The 14,278-nt window shown below is 39.6% G+C and overlaps 1 protein-coding gene across 4 annotated transcripts in view; it reads right to left on the bottom strand.

Annotated features, from left to right (window-relative positions):
• The window catches only part of Fbxw7 (F-box and WD repeat domain containing 7), a 184,084-nt gene that overhangs the window by 112,859 nt on the left and 56,947 nt on the right, over window positions 1-14,278 (bottom strand). The window contains exon 2 of one of the 4 annotated variants that reach the window (XM_032898155.1): window positions 4,480-4,593. The exons of 2 other annotated variants lie outside the window; for them this stretch is intronic. The gene's annotated coding sequence lies outside the window, so the exon portion shown is untranslated. Of the gene's footprint in view, window positions 1-4,479; window positions 4,594-14,278 lie in introns of those variants that run through there. One more of the 4 variants, XM_032898157.1, reaches the window with a different exon arrangement.

A 14,278-nucleotide genomic window follows, 5' to 3' on the forward strand; every position in this document is an offset into this window, starting at 1 on the left:
GATCTTAAGAATAACTTATATACATAATGCATGGAAGAGATAATAAACTGCAAGAACACTGGCAAAGTTTAAACTACAAAAGTATATTATCCATAGCAAAACAATATGTATAAACTGGCAAGTTGATTTTACTATTGATAAAAGTTAGATTTAAGTCATTTTACTTAATAAAAACAACTATAATACAAATCCTCTCAGTCAGATTTCAATTAGGTTCAAACATTCAGGAATAAGAGTTCTAAGCAATACTTATGGAACTAACTATTTGCCAGACACTAAGCATATAGTTATCTTTTTGTTGCTAATCACTTCATTCTTAACAGCGACTAAGTCATCTGCCGAACACAGCAGCTGCACCAAGCTGCACAATTCGTGTTTTCACTACCAGTATATGCTGGGTATTGGGTCCCCGGAAGTGCACACAAGAAGATCAGGAGTTCAATAGGAAGCTCAAGGCCAGCCTGGGCTAGAGGCACTACCTCAAAAGAAAACACACATCACCATCACTATTAGACTCAAAAGAATGGACTATAATATAAAGTAAAACTGACTGCCTCTTGCAGTCAAGGTGGAAAAACTTTTAAAATTCCTTTTAAAGATTCACCACATTTAATTAACAACGTAACTGCTACCATCTAGAAATTATATACCATTTACAAAAGTAAGATGTTTCTTGGGCTGGCAAGATAGGTCATCAGGTAAAGACCTTACCTAGATGCCAGGTCTGATGACCCCAGTTCTATCTCTAGAGCCCAGGAAGAGGAAGGAACCTATCCTGTTGTTCTCTGACCACCACATGTATGGACTTAGCACGCACACGCATGCACACCAAATTAAATAAATAAATGTAAATTTCATTAAGTCATGCCAATAGATTTCCTATATCTACTTGTGCTAAAATCAAAAGCATCAGATTGATAGCATCTAACCCCTGGGAAATATTGAAAGAAAGGGGGATATTAGAGGTTTAAACAGAAAATTTAGGATAATAAAGTTTTTAGAAGATGACCAGAAATGGTTATAACTTTTTCAAATTGGGCAAAGATGTCTTCAATGGCACACAGGGGGAAAAAACTGTGTTGTTATAATTGGCTATTCATTATAAAACACTGAAATTACAGACTAAGGATGCAGAACTCTGGCAAGGTACATGTACAACCAAGATCCATATCCAAAACATATGTTGAATGACAACCGATGCTAGAGATGCTCTGTGGGCAGGGCACTTTCCGCCTTTCCAGAGTACCTCAGTTCAGTTCCTAGCAGAGTCTTTAGGAGCTCAGAGACCCGCTTATAATTCTAGCAACATGGAGTTCAATATCCTCCTGTACTCACATACACAACCTGCACATTGACACATATATGTATACACAAAACCAAAAATGGAATGGATTTTAAAATAAAATGACAATCTACTTTTTAAGATAGCCTAAGAATATAATAAAAGAATCTAATAAAAATTCTAAAGATCATACTTGAACATAACCAGGAAAATACAGACTCATCAACGTGAGATACTACTTACTGCAGATCAAAATATTTTATTTATTTTAAAACTACACGATATTAATTGCAAGCAAGCATGAGCATGTGCTGCCCCTGGTATTTTTATCCTCTAGAAAAGGAACTGTAAATGGTAGAGATGCACATCCCACTGACCAAACGATAGCTCTCTGAGGCGTTCCACTACAGACGTGAGAGTGAGCGACAAAAGGATGGGAGACGAACTGTCACAACAAATCAGCCTGATGGACCCCGAGCTGTTCAAAGTCCAGTATCAACAGCAGAAGGGGGCATAAACTGCTATAGCCCTATACAGAAACTAAATTAAGACATGAAATAAGAACCTACGTAAAATCATAAAAATGCAATAACATAAACAGAGTAAGCGAAGGGCCAGGAGCAAGAACAAGTGCTCACTTAGGATCTAGCTATCGAAAAACAAATGAGGCTAAGCAAAGCGCATCTCTGATGAAGTCACAGGGTGACTACCTTTCTTACGAGGTAGTTACTATCTAGTGACAAGGCACAGAGAGGCTTCTGAAGAATGGCACTCTCCGTCTATCTGGTTTGGGTTTCACTTTGTGAAAATACAGCACCAGATTAAAAAGAGTTCAACTACACTTCCAATTTTCAAGTTCACTTTCCTAAAACAGAAAGAGTTGACAAATCTGTTTTCAATAAAACAAATTTAGAATACCAGGCTAGTCTGAAAATCTAGTAGCCCAGAAAGTACCTGCTCTATCAATTCTCTGCCTTAGCCCCCTAGGACAGGGTCCCCCACTGAACCTGGAGCTTGCTGCCGTTTTTGGCTAAGCTAATAGGCCAGCAAGCCCCAGCCATCCTTCTGCCTCCAACTGACCCTTGCCACTAAGGTCACAAGGGTACATGGGCACTCCTGGTTCATGTTTGTGCTACAAAGCACCCTGACCCACTGAGCAATCTCCCCAGCTACACTTGTCAATGGTTTCTTGGGGTGATGGGGTGAACCTAGGATGTCATGTATGCAAGGCAAGCACTCTACAACTCCACCACTTAGCACCAAGTTTTGCTAATACTTATAAACAGGCTCAAGTTAAATCCACAAACATGGGCCAGAAAGATGGCTTAGCAGGCAAAACTTTACTATGCAAGCCTGACTTATTTGATTCCCAGGATCCACAGTGGAAAAGTGAGAACCAACTCCTGAACATTGTCTTCTGACATGCACATATACAAACAAAATTATAAATACATAACCAGCACATATATAAAGGAATTAACAGTGACCAGATGGTGGTCATGCCAGGGATTTGTAAAATCTTTAAAGAAAACTACTCAGTCCTATTGTTTTGCAAACTGAGTGTTTTCTAACCAATGCCTTTTTTATTTTTAAGCCTTTTGAACCTGCTGAAGAATGCTTTACAAATAAATATTCTTATGTCCCTAAAATTTACTTAATATTGACAATAGTATCTTCTTTATTTAAAATATAAGCAGCCTCATTTCTTTTTAATTACATTTGATTATCTAATTACTGCCTCTTAATGTAAACAATTTCTACTTCTCTCTAAACTAAATTAGCATCCTGATTCAATTTGAAGTTTTTAACACATTTGGGAAAAAAAGACACCTACTCAGTAATTCACAACAGCAGATTTGCCATGGACTGTTACATGTTTTGCTTTCTAGTGTGTACACATACATGTGAATGAATGCACATAAGTTCCACAGGTACACATGGAGATCAGAGAACAACTCGTAGAAGTATGTCCTCTTCATCCATCATGTAGGTCATACAGGTTGAACTCAGGTTGGCAGACTTGGCAGCAAGCACCTTTAACCACTTGCACACACACTTGTTGCAAACCCAGTCCTTGAAGATAAGCTCTCTCAGCCTCCCCAGACGCTGAGAAACTTATGTTTCTCCTAAGACCAGCATTCATTAAAGAAGGGCTCACCATCTTGTAACATTACAAGAATTTAAGAATTTGGCCTGTAGAGAAAGCTCAATCAGCCAGGAGTTATGAGGGTTCTGTGAGAAGACAGACACATAATACAGATGCTAACACTTAGAGACCAAAGTGCACAGGAAAATCGACTTTTAAAATTCAGATTCCATTCCCCCTTCAAGCATGAAACAGCTTTAAACAGCTTTAAGGCTGTCTCTCAATTATTAAGAGAAATATTAATTGGAGAGGTATCTTTATTATCTTCGTAATAAGAGATTTGTCATCCTGAGAGATTAACTACTGAAGTCTTACACCAAAGAGATCTATCCTACAGGAAGGAAGGGAGGGGAGGGGAAGGCAGGGGAGGGGAGGGAGAGAGGGAGGGGGAAGGGCTTATCTACTTTGAAGTTAAGAGTCTACAGTGACCAAAGACAAGACAACAAACAGATCATGCGTTATCTAAAGAGCCCACAGGAATAGAGTATGGGTTTCTTAAGAGGTAAGTTCAATTTTATGCTGTCTGAGAACACTGAGAGGTCACACAGACTAAGGATGAAGCATGGAGTGACCAGTAAAGCAGAAAGGTACAGTTATCTCAGTGGCTGCACACAGTTCAACAACAGTAAGTTCATGAGACTCTTCCTGCATTGTCGTAACCAGCAAACACTGATACTTAACAACCCAGCACCTTCCCAGGCTCTAGGTCAGAGTTGGAAGTTCTGGTGCTCTGCACAGTAGCCTAACTACTACACATAACATTATAACCTATTTTTCAAAAAGAGCTGGATTTTTAGCATTTTTCACTACAAAGAAATGGTAACTGTTTAAAGAGGTAGATGTGTTAACCTTACCATAAACTTCACACAGTGCATATATGTATCATAACATCTCATGGAACTCCACAAACTTATGTACTTTTTTAATTAAAATTTCTTCTAAATTAAAAAAAAAAACTTTAAACAGTTCTATTTAACAAAAAAAGTTTTAGTATATCACATTTAAATAGTACTCAAAAATTGGTGTGTTTTTTACTTATCTATGCACGCACATTGTGGACAGGGGTTATCCTTGGAAGCCAAAAGAGCGTTGGGTCTTCTGGGAATGGAGTTACAGGCTGTCGTGAGCGCTCTGATATGGGTCCTGGAAACTCCACTCTGGTCCCCTAGAAAAGCAGTATGTGCTCTTAACCACCGAGCCTTCTCTCCAACTCCCACTTACAGGATTCTTAAGTAACAGAAGCATTAGCACTGTTACTGATTGTACTGAGACAATCCAAGTCAAAATACTTCAGCTAATCAGTTTAAAGCCCCAACCTCACTACTAAAAGCCACAGAAAACACAGGAAGGTCAACTGAAATGACTCAAGTAAGCATTTATAAGGTTTTTGTTTTTTAATCTTTAACTAAAAATACAAAAGACCATGATAAAAACTGGATAAGACAAAGCAAGAAATGAATTAAGAATTGATTCTTGTCCGGTCTGTTTTATGTCAACTTGACACAGTTGTAGTCATCTGAGAGGAGGGAACCTCCACTGAGAAAACGCCTCCAGAAGACTGCAGTAGACAAGCACTGATAGGACTTCCTTAATTACTGATTAATAGAGGAGGGCCCATCCCACAGTGGGTGGTGCCACCCCTAGGCAGGTAGTCCCAAGTTCTATAAGAAAGCAGACTGAGCAAGCCAGGGGAAGCAGGCCAGTAAATAACATTCCTCTGTGGCCTCTGCATCAGCTCCTGCCTCCTCATTTCTGCCCTACTTGAGTTCCTGCCTTGGCTTCCCTCAATAGACTTTGAATTCAGAACACTCTCTCCCTACTTATTCAATATAGTTCTTGAAGTTCTAGCCAGAGCAATCAGACAACAAAAGGAGATCAACGGGATACAGATTGGAAAAAGAAGAAGTCAAAATATCACTATTTGCAGATGATATGATACTATATTTAAATGATCCCAAAAGTTCCACCAGAGAACAACTAAAGCTGATAAACAACTTCAGGAAAGTGGCTGGGTAGAAAATTAACTCAAATAAATCAGTAGCCTTCCTCTACACAAAAGAGAAACAAACTGAGAAAGAAATTAGGGAAACGAGACCCTTCATAATAGTCCCAAATAATATAAAGTACCTCGGTGTGACTTTAACCAAGCAAGGGAAAGATCTGTACAATAAGAACTTCAAGCCTCTGAAGAAAGAAATTGAAGAAGACCTCAGAAGATGAAAAGATCTCCCACGCTCATGATTGGCAGGATTAACATAGTAAAAATGGCCATTTTACCAAAAGCGATCTACAGATTCAATGCAATCCCCATCAAAATACCAATCCAATTCTTCAAAGAGTTAGAAAGAACAATTTGCAAATTCATCTGAAACAACAAAAAACCCAGGATAGCTAAAACTATCCTCAACAATATAAGGACTTCAGGGTGAATCACTATCCCTGAACTCAAGCAGTATTACACAGCAATAGTGATAAAAACTGCATGGTATTGGTACAGAGACAGACAGATAGACCAATGGAATAGAACTGAAGACCCAGAAATGAACCCACATACCTATGGTCACTTGATTTTTGCCAAGGGAGCCAAAACCATCCAATGGAAAATAGATAGCATTTTCAGCAAATGGTGCTGGTTCAACATGTAGAAGAATGCAGATCGATCCATGCTTATCACCCTGTACAAACTTAAGTCCAAGTGCATCAAGGACCTCCACATCAAACCAGATACATTCAAACTAACAGAAGAAAAAGTGGGGAAGCATCTGAACACATGGGCACTGGAAAAAATTTCCTGAACAAAACACCAATGGCTTATGCTCTAAGATCAAGAATCGACAAATGGGATCTCATAAAACTGCAAAGCTTCTGTAAGGCAAAGGACACTGTAAAGGACAAAAGCGGCAACCAACAGATTGGGAAAGATCTTTACCAATCCTACAACTGATAGAGGGCTTATATCCAAAATATACAAAGAACTCAAGAAGTTAGACCGTGAGACAAATAACCCTATTAAAAAATGGGGTTCAGAGCTAAACAAAGAATTCACAGCTGAGGAATGCCGGAATGGCTGAGAAACACCTAAAGAAATGTTCAACATCTTTAGTCATAAAGGAAATGCAAATCAAAACAACCCTGAGATTTCACCTCACACCAGTGAGAATGGCTAAGATCAAAAACTCAGGTGACAGCAAATGCTGGCGAGGATGTGGAGAAAGAGGAACACTTCTCCATTGTTGGTGGGATTGCAGATTGGTACAACCATTCTGGAAATCAGTCTGGAGGTTCCTCAGAAAACTGGACATTGAACTACCTGAAGACCCAGCTATACCTCTCTTGGGCATATACCCAAAAGATGCCCCAACATATAACAAAGACACGTGCTCCACTATGTTCATAGCAGCCTTGTTTTATAATAGCCAGAAACTGAAAGAACCCAGATGCCCTTCAACAGAGGAATGGATACAGAAAATGGGTACATCTACACAATGGAATATTACTCAGCTATCAAAAACAATGACTTTATGAAATTCATAGGCAAATGGATGTAACTGGAAAATATCATCCTGTGTGAGGTAACCCAATCACAGAAAAACACACATGGTATGCACTCATTGATAAGTGGCTATTAGCCCAAATGCTTGAATTACCCTAGATGTACAGAACACATGAAACTCAAGACAGATGATCAAAATGTGAATGCTTCACTCCTTCTTTAAAAGGGAAACAAGAACACCCTTGGGAGGGAATAGGGAGGCAAAGATTAAAACAGAGGCAGAAGGAACACCCATTCAGAGCCTGCCTCACATGTGGCCCATACATATACAGCCACCCAATTAGACAAGATGGATGAAGCAAAGAAGTGCAGGCCAACAGGAACCGGATGTAGATCTCTCCTGAGAGACACAGTCAGAATTCAGCAAATACATAGGCGAATGCCAGCAGCAAACCACGGAACTGAGAATGGGACAAAGAAAGGACTGGAAGAGCTTGAAGGGGCTCGAGACCCCATATGAACAACAATGCCAACCAACCAGAGCTTCCAGGGACTAAGCCACTACCCAAAGACTATACATGGACTGACCCTGGGCTCCAACCTCATAGGTAGCAATGAATAGCCTAGTAAGAGCACCAGTGGAAGGGGAAGCCCTTGGTCCTGCCAAGACTGAACCCCCAGTGAACGTGATTGTTGGAGGAAGGGTAGTAATGGGGGAAGGATGGGGAGGGGACCGCCCATATAGAAGGGGAGGGGCTAGGGGGATGTTGGCCCGGAAACCGGGAAAGGGAATAAAAATCGAAATGTAAATAAGAAATACTCAAGTTAATAAAGAAAAAAAAAAGCCAAATAAATCCTTTTTACATTGTTCTTAGTAGTTCTAGTACTTCATCACAGCAATAATGACCCTTACTAGGATAGCCTTCTCCAGGAAAATAAAATTGGGAAAAATATGAGTTAAAATAAAAACGGTAAGGGCTGAGAGATGGTCAAGGTTAAGAGCACTGACTGCTCTTCCAGAGGTCCTGAGTTCAAATCCCAGCAACACATGGTGGCTCCATAACCATCTGTAATGGGATCTGATGCCTCTTCTGGTGTGTCTGAAGACAGCAACAGTGTACATTATATGTAATAAAAAAAATTAAAAAAATAAGAAAACAAAAATAAAAACGGTAGAGAACTGAAAAATAAGAAAAGCAGAGAAGAAACAAGGAAAAAAATAACAATCTGACAATCTAGAAAAACGTCCATAATATATATACGCAATTGAAAATTTTGAATGAAAGTAAAATTTAAAAAAAAAACCTAACAGATAAGTTACAGTACAAGGACCAGAAAGATGGCTCAGTGTAGATGAAGATGCTTGTTGCCAAGTCTGACAACCTGAGTTCAATCCCCTGGGTCTGCATGATGGGAAGACAGAACCAACGTCTCCAGTATTGTCCCCTGACTTCCACACATTCATGCCCACAGACACATAAAGTAAAAAGGAAGACGTGCATTGCATTGTCTCCAATTTAATAAATCCTGTATCTCATATTACTCTTTGCATCTAACAGCACTCAGAGATGTACAAACAATCCTACTATTACTCTAATTCTATTAAACCATCCCATTAAAGCCATTGTTTTCAGAATCAATTAGTAAGTATTGGAGGGCCAACTGTAGTAAGAGTGGACAAGAAAAGCTTCCTAATGTTTGTGACATGCACTGTAACCTAGCCCCTCACATCTCTATGTACTTTAATCTATTTGTAAAAATTCCAGTCCCCGCTGAAGAGCAGGTCAACAGCTTTCACTTCACTACTCTAGCATAATCATGAACTGAAATAAGGACCCTTAGCTATCTGACCGGCAAAGCTACTAATACACCTCAGCCAATAAAGCAACTCCTCTGTTGCTGTTGCTGCTGAAGCACCCTCTTGTTCAACTGTACATCAGAAGCTTCAGGGACTCCAATTTTGTAATGTTTCCCTGTTTTGTCACATAAACAAAGGGTTTTCTTTAAGGCATTTACTTTAAAACATCACCAAACACAATCTTCTCTCTACAGTACATCCAACTGAAAGAGATGTTGACAATTAAATTAATATATACTTTTCTTTTGTTGTGGTTACCCATAAGACCAAAGTATAAAATCCATGCTACCTGCTAAATATCTCAGAAACAACACAATGCTCAAAATCAAAAACATAACTGAACACTTGTCCAATCAGCACTGTCAACTTCAGCTAGCACAGCATGAAAATGCTGCAAAATTAACTCATCTTTGACCTCAAGCAATTTAATCTGGAAAATAAGATAGGCACCTAGAAAAACTAATGTAAATTACAAAATGATACTGTTAACTATTAAATATGGTGTAAAGGGTACAACTAAGCTTGAACAAATAGAAGAAACTTTTAAGACTAAACAAAGGATACTGTCTTTAGGTTATGTGAATAGCATATATACAAAATGGGTGAATCAAATGCCACAACCAGACTTTTAATGCATTAGTAAGACTACAGTGTAACCATTCTTATAAGAAACTAGCTAGGAAATATTATATTGGCAAATAGTTGCTGGTTCATCAAGAATTGTTTGGTTACTCTAGATCTGGACTTGACTTCAGGCAATGGACAGTTACTACATGGTTGAAAGAAGCACTATGGTTTGTTACTCAGAAAGTCATTGCTGTGAACCACCCCCAGCACTACCACCTCCCTAAAAGACCTCTCAACTACTGAACTACAAAAACTTCTCGTTTTCTTTTAAATTTGTAAAAGTTTGTGTGTATTTTTGTATGTATATGTATCTGTACGCATATAATATACACAAGTGTATGTATATAAAGTGCAGAAACCCTGAGAGACCAAATTAAGTTATGGAATACCCCTGGAGCTAAATTACAAGAAGTTGTGAACCCCTCAATGTGGGTGCTACAAGTAGAACTCTGACCCTCTTTGAAAGCAAATGTACTAATCTGCAACTACTGGGCCACCTCTCCAGCCCTAAAGAAACGCTCCATTTCCAATACCTTCAGAATGCATAAAGACCTGGGGAACTGAGGCAGCACTAGTACACGAAGAACAAGAAGACTGGAGTTGTAAATGCAATTCATCATCAGTATGACTACATATAGTATAGACTCCTTGATTAAATTTAGCATTTTCTAAAATACTTGCTATTACAAGATAAGAATCAATTAATACATCTTGCCAGCCCAGCATTCAGAATATATAAACCCGGTCATGGTTTCCTTCTTATAATCTTACTATGAATGTCCATGGTTCTGCCTTGGCTGGTGTTCCTGTTCTTCCAAGGGCTCTCTACTACTATTTCCTCAGAATTCCATCCACCACACACCACAACTACCTCATCAAGAGTCTTACATAAACCAACTACAGCTGATCTGTCCAACTGACCCAGCCATACCAGTCTCTAGTTCTTAGCTATTTTTAATAAATTTATTATAAAAATTCTTGGGAAAACTCTATGAACATGTTTTCACATCCACTGGGAAAATACCTTCTCCAATCACAAGGAGTGAGGTTGTAAATCAGAGTGACAACACATGCTACAACATGGATTAACACAGCAATAAGCCAGTCTTACAGAACAGAGACAATCACTGTATGAATGCATCTACATGTGCTACCTAAAATCAAGTTCAAACAGACCACATAACAAGCTAAGAATGGCTGTGGGGAAGGTGCACAGAGTTATTACTTATGGCAAAGCATTCTGTTGGGAAGAATGATTATAAAAATGATTATATAAAAGTGATCACTGCAAAATATAACTGCCACTGAACTACATACATTAGAAATGTTTAAAATCTTAGTTCCTCTCTGCTACCCCAATCAGCCATTCCTTTTAGGGACCAGCTTCCTAGCTGATCCCAAAACAGCTCTCTACCAGAGACCCATAGTCAACACAGACGGCTTGGAAACCAGGCTCAGGGATCAATGTGTAAGGGAAGGTGGGAAGAACGTAAGGGCCAGAGGCAGTGTGACTCTAAGAAAATGGTATCTTTCAAAATAATGAGGCCAATACACACACAAGCTCAGAGACTCCACACACAGCATGCACAATGCTCACAAAAGGTTGGAACCACACAAAATTGTAACAAAGAGAAGGGGAGAGGACAAAGCCCCACCCCTAACCAAGAAGAGAGTTACAACAGATACCTGCCCAGGAGTAGTTGGCCAACACAAAACAGACATCACAGGTTGGTTTAGGGGTTTGGTTTGGATGTGGGACAATTCTGTGCTTTTTGTTTGCGTTGTCATATTTTTATCTTACTAGGTTTTGTTTGTTCATATGCTTTATGTTTGGGGGTGGGGGAGAAGAAGAGAAAGAGAGCATGAAGTGAGGTGGAAAGCATCTCAAAGAATATGATCAAAATATATTATATAAGAAAAAAATTTAAACAAAATGGCTAGTTCTGCCAACATTTGTTCAATACAAAATAAACACTTAAAATTGGGAACTCTGCATATCTCTTTAAAAAGTAATATAATATTATGCTCTCCAAGTCCTATAAGGCAGACACTGTTAGTATTCATGTTTCATAGATAAAAAGTGAAGATTTGGCAAAGTTAAGCAACAGAACTGTTTTTCTTTTTAACTATGTGTAAGTGTGTATGTTACATGCACCTACCTCTATGCAGGTGCCCACGGCTAGAAGAGAGCATTGTATCCCTTGAACTAGAGTCATAGACTGCAGTGAGCTGCCTGATGTGAGTGCTAAGAACCAAATTTTGTCTACTGGAAGAACAGCAAGAGCTCTGAACCACTGAGCCACCTCTCAGCCTGAACTGATTTTGAATGAAGGTAGTCTTGGAGCAGATCTGGAGCTATTCTGGCTATCACATTACTGTATTGCCTGTGGTATTTTGTTAAGTAACAAAAGCAAATGAAAGCCATAGGCGCTTAGGGTTTGTGGGGGAAGAGAGTTATATACCCCCAGCATGAAAATGTTTTTCATTATTGTAGTTTGCATATATAATGCTTCCCCCCCTCCACCCCAGTCTAATGTAAGAGGGGCTTGGCTGTCTGCTGACGGATTTTCATGCTCTGACCGAAAAATGTACGAATCCCCTGATGGTCTCATCTCATGACTGTATTGCTGGGAGGTGATATGAGACGGAGGTGGGGTCCTCTGGAATAAGTAAATCACTGGGGAGTGGACTTGGGGCTGTAACTTGCCCTTCCGCTCTTGTATCTCCTTTCAGGGTGTCATGATGGCGCATGCTGTGCTGTGCCATGCCCTCCTCCTAATGAACCAAAGTCTCTAAAATCATGAGGCAAAATAAAGTGTCCCCAGGCTTAGGAGATAGCTTAGTCTATAAGTGCTTGCCTGGTAAGCATAAGGACCCAAGTTCAATTCCCAGAGCTTATGTAAAAAGCTGGCACATATGTGTCTCAGGGCTCAGAAGGCAATAATAGGCAGGAGGATCTGAAGCAGACTTTCAAATTCACAAAGCCGTAGGGCCCAGTGAGAGGCCCTTATTCAAAAACAAGTTAAATGGCTGTCCTGAGAAACCATGCCAAAAGTCAAGCTCTGGCCTCCCACACACATGTACACACATACTTACACAAACACAGATTATGTTTTTCCTTACAGCTTTTCTCAAGCACTGCTCACAAGGATGTAAAAGCCTGAGTAGTAAGGATACTTACTAGAACAGCTCTGCCCTTTCCAACCTAAGTCTTCAGAAGACAGTAGTGAAGTGTATTAACCTCTTGTCTCATCACTCTGACAAACACCTGACAGAAACATTCAAACGACGGACCTACTGAGGTTCACAATTTAAATGGTCTGCATGCACTGCTGCAGGAAGGGTGGAGATCTCCATGCACAGCTGCAGGAAGGGCGGAGAGGAGTTCCTGGAGGCAGAAGCCTGAGCCAGAGATTCCTCACATCACAACAAACAAGGAAGTACAAAGTGCCAGAACCAGAGTCCAGGCTGTAATCATCAAGAACACTCCTAGTGACCAAGCTCCTCCGACTAGGCCATTGGAACAAAAATCCAAAACATGAAGCTGCAAGGGTCCTTTTAATTCCAAGCCATAATTGTGATAAACTATGAAAGGGCACATGCTAGAGAATGTGTTCTAAATCAAGAACGGCCTTCCCCATGGGAATGACTTTTCAACAAACACACAGAAGGTGTTTAAAGCAAAGAAAAGGGTGGGCAGGTTGCCACACACCTGCATCCCAACACTTAGGATGCTAAAGCAGAAGGACTTCAACTTCAAGGCCAGCCTGGGCTACACAGTGAAACTCTGCCTCAAAAGCAAAAAGAGGAATAAAGGACTGAAGAGTAAAAAAAATCAGTGAGAATCCTGAGAAAGGAATTAATTATATTAATAAGGTTATTTTTACTGAAGAAATATGTAGCATGCACAGGTATTTGTTTATATCTTCATAACATTTGACCCTCAAAAACTTTATGTGGAAATTTCAAGCATCTTTACTTCTCATTCCCAGCCATTCAACTATTTTTATAACAATAGACAAATCCTCCATACCAGGAAATACACACATTTCTTAGCTGTCCAACAAATAAATATACCCTGTACGGGGCGCACGCACACGCACACGCACACGCACACGCGCACACAGGTCAGGCACTGAACACCTGTATCACTTTAGCAAGCACATCCAGCCACTATCAGCACGTGTTAAACCCAAAGGCAGTCAGCGGTCACTATTTTTACATTCTACCACAGAGTAGCTCTGTCTTATCTAAACGAATATAAATGAGAGATTATAGAATTCTGTATCCAGCTTCTTCTGCTGAGTGCATGCATGCTATTCATCTATGTCTGATTTTACACTGGGAGTTCTTTTATTAATAGGTAACATTCCACTTCAGGAAACTTTAGCCATTAGCTACTGAAAGATGTTTGGGTTGTTTCCAGTTGTCAGCTATACTGAATAAATCTAGTACGCCTTCCTTTCAAAGAGTTTCTTATGAATGGGTGTTTACACTTCTCTTTGGAATACAAAAGAGCACAATGTCCAGTAGTAGCACATGCTTCAGTCCGTAAGAGGTCCAGAAATTAGCGTCCTCTAAGAGGGTCCTGGTATCTTCCAAGAAAAATCTCTATTTGCCTTGTCCTTGGAATTTTAACCTTCTGGCTATTTTTTTTGATGGTTATCTTTACAGGTAAAACTTTCATCTCCTAATGACTGATATTAGCAGCTTTTGTCTATTAAAAATATAGTACATTTAGAGCATAAGACCAGAATAATCATAAGAAAAAATTAAATAAAAAGTGAAGCCCCATGAGAATAGGCTAAGAGGTAAGCTAAGGGTCAAGTCATGTGTGGGGTTGCTAATTCAGATTTACACTTGTTTTGCTTG

Source organism: Rattus rattus, chromosome 3 (genome assembly GCF_011064425.1).
Source record: "Rattus rattus isolate New Zealand chromosome 3, Rrattus_CSIRO_v1, whole genome shotgun sequence".
In the NCBI taxonomy this organism is placed as follows: domain Eukaryota; kingdom Metazoa; phylum Chordata; class Mammalia; order Rodentia; family Muridae; genus Rattus; species Rattus rattus.